The sequence below is a fragment of the Triticum dicoccoides genome, chromosome 7A, assembly GCF_002162155.2.
Source record: "Triticum dicoccoides isolate Atlit2015 ecotype Zavitan chromosome 7A, WEW_v2.0, whole genome shotgun sequence".
NCBI lineage: Eukaryota > Viridiplantae > Streptophyta > Magnoliopsida > Poales > Poaceae > Triticum > Triticum dicoccoides.
This window is the reverse complement of record NC_041392.1, coordinates 711,702,330-711,706,176: the sequence shown is the minus strand read 5'-3', so window position 1 is coordinate 711,706,176 and position 3,847 is coordinate 711,702,330.

The window sequence follows — 3,847 nt, the reverse complement described above, 5'->3', positions numbered from 1 at the left end:
TGGACCATGCGAAAAATAAGTCGGCACTTGGATGTTTGCAGACGCAAAGGCGAGCTTGGTGCAGACTTTGCGCAGTGTTATTGTTGTGTCAGGTGATTTAGATCATGTTTAATAAGGTCATCAGCTATTTTAGAGCCATCAGTTTGTCATCTCACCGCAGTGGTTGCTTTCATCCATGACTTGCTCTTCACCGTGTCTCGTCCAAAATGTGTATCCTTCCATGAATCCCTTCTTGACTAAGTGACCTTCGGTTTTCAAGATATATTCATAGAATATAACATTGCCAATAAAATTGCACGAACGTGAGTTTATTGTCATTCCTCTTCAGCATATCTCGCAAAGGGACTTCGGTGAATTCCTTCATGCCCTAGGCATACAACATGCTTGTCCGCCTCTTGTTCATCAATTCAGACTGATTCATTTACACACAAGGTGTTACTAAAAACAATAGCAATTAACAGGCTCTCCGAAAATGTGAATTTTTTTGAAAGATGTGGTCATAATAAGAGGAAAAATTCAAAAAAAATGTGAATTATTTTTAGTTACAGAATTTTAAAAAATGCATGAACACTTTCCAAAATTACACAAATCACTTCCTCAGAATGTGTGAGCACTTTTTCAAAATAACATGAACATGTAAAAAAAATGTGAACAGTTTTTAATTGTGCAAAGGTTAAAAAATCGTGATCAATCTAAAAAATTAAACAAGCACTTTTAAAATTATATGGTAATTACTTAAATATATAACATTTAAGAATAAGTTTCTTTATACAGTATACATGAACACTTTTTAAAAATGACATGAAATTTGTTATTTTAAAACATGGATGATTTTAAAATTCTATCACCATTTGTTTAAAATACAAACATATTTTAAATTATATGAATGTTTTTAAAATACATGAACATTTTGTAAAGTAATTTATACGTTCAAATTTAATTTTTAATTTTAAACTGAGTTTTAACATATCTACTCCCTCCGTTCCTAAATATAAGTCTTTTTAGATATTCCAAATGGACTATAACATACGGATGTATGTAAACATATTTTAGAGTGTAGATTCACTCATTTTGCTCCATATATAGTCACTTGTTGGGATCTGTAGAAAGACTTATATTTGGGAACAGAGGGAGTATTATTTTAAATTCTACTGCCTTTGTCTCAAAATAATTGTGTTAACCCTGTTAAAAAAATTAAGTGTCTCAACATTGATACAAAGTTGAGACAATTATTTTGGGATGGAGGGAGTATGAAATAAAACGTTAAATGCACCGCGCATTTCCGAAAACCCTTTGAAATTGTGCGCGCCAAAATCCCTTTTTAACCGGGTTGAGACCTTTGAAATTAGGCGCGCGAATATCCTCTGTCGGTTCCCGCCATTTCTTCCGCCCATCAAAACCAATCCGCCGAATCCCTCGTGCCCCATTCTCCAATCCCACCACCACCACCATCACCATCCCGCTCTGCATCAATGGATGCGCCAGCGCCGCCGTCGCCGGCGCACAACCTCAAGAAGCGCAAGTTTGACCGACTGGACGAGGAAGAACCACCACCGGAGAGCGGCAGGGCCGGCGACGGGGTCGGCCTCGACTTGTTCAACGCCCTCCCCGACGACCTCCTGTGCGCCATCATCTCTTGCCTCCCGACCAAGTACGGCGCCCGCACGCAGGCCCTCGCCCGCCGGTGGCGGCCCCTCTGCGCTCGGCGCCCCTCAACCTCGTCGGCCATGGCCTCTCCGGCCAGGTGGGTAAACGCGTCGCCTACATCTCGAAGATCCTCGCCGAGCACCCTGGCCCGGCCCTCCGCCTCTCGGTCCCCTGCCTCCATGAACGCTACCACGACAAGATCGATGGCTGGCTTCGTTCCCAGGCCCTCACCGACCTCCAGGAACTCAGCTTCGGCTACGACCCCCCAGGCTTCCCGCCGTACCGGCTGCCGCCGCCCCCGATACCACAGTCCGCGCTCCGCTTCGCGCCGACACTCCGCGTCGCCAGAATCAGCTACTGCTATTTCCCCAAGCTGCCTGCCGAGTCTCTGAATTTTCCGCAACTCAAGCAGCTCACCATGTACATGCTCACCATCTCGGACTTGTCTGCGTCGTCTCTGAATTTTCCGCGCCTCAGGCAGCTCACCACACATGCAGTCACCATCTCGGGGGACGCTCTGCACAGCTTGCTCTCTGGCTGCCTTTCACTGGAAAGCCTTGTACTGAAAGATAATGTTGGCGTTGGCCGCCTCCGCATCAGCTCCTCGACTCTTAGGAGCATAGGCTTTTCTGCTCCTCATACGTCTGTGGCTTCCCCTGTCCAAGAGCTGGTCATCGTGGACGCCCCTTCCCTCGAGAGGTTTCTACCACTTAGTGGAGGCTACGGCCCCTCCACAGTCCAGATCATCGGAGCACGGAAGCTGCAGATGACGGTTTTGCTGTCAAATGGCACATCCAAACTCCATATTGGAACCACAGGTTTTCAGGTAAACAACAGGTTTCAGAGTCATGCAATCTGAATTTATGCATGAAAGTTATTCTTTTCGTTATCTGCAAAAATGGTTATTGTTCTTATGTAGGTCTGTCATTTTCTTCAGGAAATGCCTGCCATAAGTGTGACAACCATCATGCACACTGTCAAGTTTTTGGTTATTGACACCGTTGGCCCTGATCTTGATGCAGTAATTGGCTTCCTCAAGTGCTTCTCCTGCTTAGAGAGGCTGTATATCATTGTGAGTATTCTTATCTGCTTGTCAGCATGTGCTCTAGTCGATTAACCAACTGCCTTTATATTCTCTATTCTTTCCATGTCCAGTCGCACCTACGGAAAGGAATGAAAAATGTGCGAAAATATGACCTGCTGGATCCAATTGAATGCCTCACGCTCCATCTCAAAAGCGTGGTCTTGCAGAACTACTGGGGCAACAAGCCAGATGTGGACTTTGCCAAATTTTTCATCTTGAATGCAATGGTGCTAGAGCAAATGATATTTATAACCCTCAACAGCTGCAATGAAAAATAGATGTCTGATCAACACAGACGGCTACAAGTGGACCACAGAGCTTCTCTACATGCTCGATTTGAAGTCAAAAGCTATTTGAGTCGGCACTGGATTGACTTCGCAGATAACAAGCATACCCATGATTTATCAGGGCGAATCCCTTTGCTGATAGGTTCTAGAATCGCATCCTGGCCTTTGGCCTGACTTCTTTTGTAGTTTGAAGGGTCATTCTACTCTTCTGATTCTCTGTTCGGCTGTGCTTGAACGTTATTTACAATCTTTTCTGTTGATGTCATATTGTAAGATGTGTCAGCTGTTTACACCATCAGCTAGCAGATACTATGCTTCTGTACTGCATGTAACGAAGGCAGGGCCTATTATATTTCAGAAGTTTTGTTTCTTTTCCGCTGTGTTTGAGTGTTATGTAGTATCTTCTCTGTAATCTGTATAGGCTGTAGTGCTTTTATTCCCTGTTCTTTTTTATGTCATACTTTAACTGTAAGATGTTTATACCAGAAAGATTGGCTTTAGTAAATGTAGGGCCTATATAATACTATTTTCTACTACGAATCGAACCATGCATGGCTTATTTTTCCATTCCAGAAAGATTATTGTTGGTTAATCAACAATCAGGTTGATATTATAGAAAAAAAAGGTTTATGGAGATTGAGTGGTAGTAGTTGTCATGGTCCACTAAATGGAGTGAGCAGTCCTCATGGTTTGTTGTTCTGTGCACTTGTTCCTTCTTCTGTGCAGTTCGTCGTTTTTTGGCAGCCTATCTTGCGAGTGGTGTTTCTTCGGTCATGATGTGTTCATTTGATGTTCAACTTGTGACAGATGGGCGAGCCCATCTTGAGAT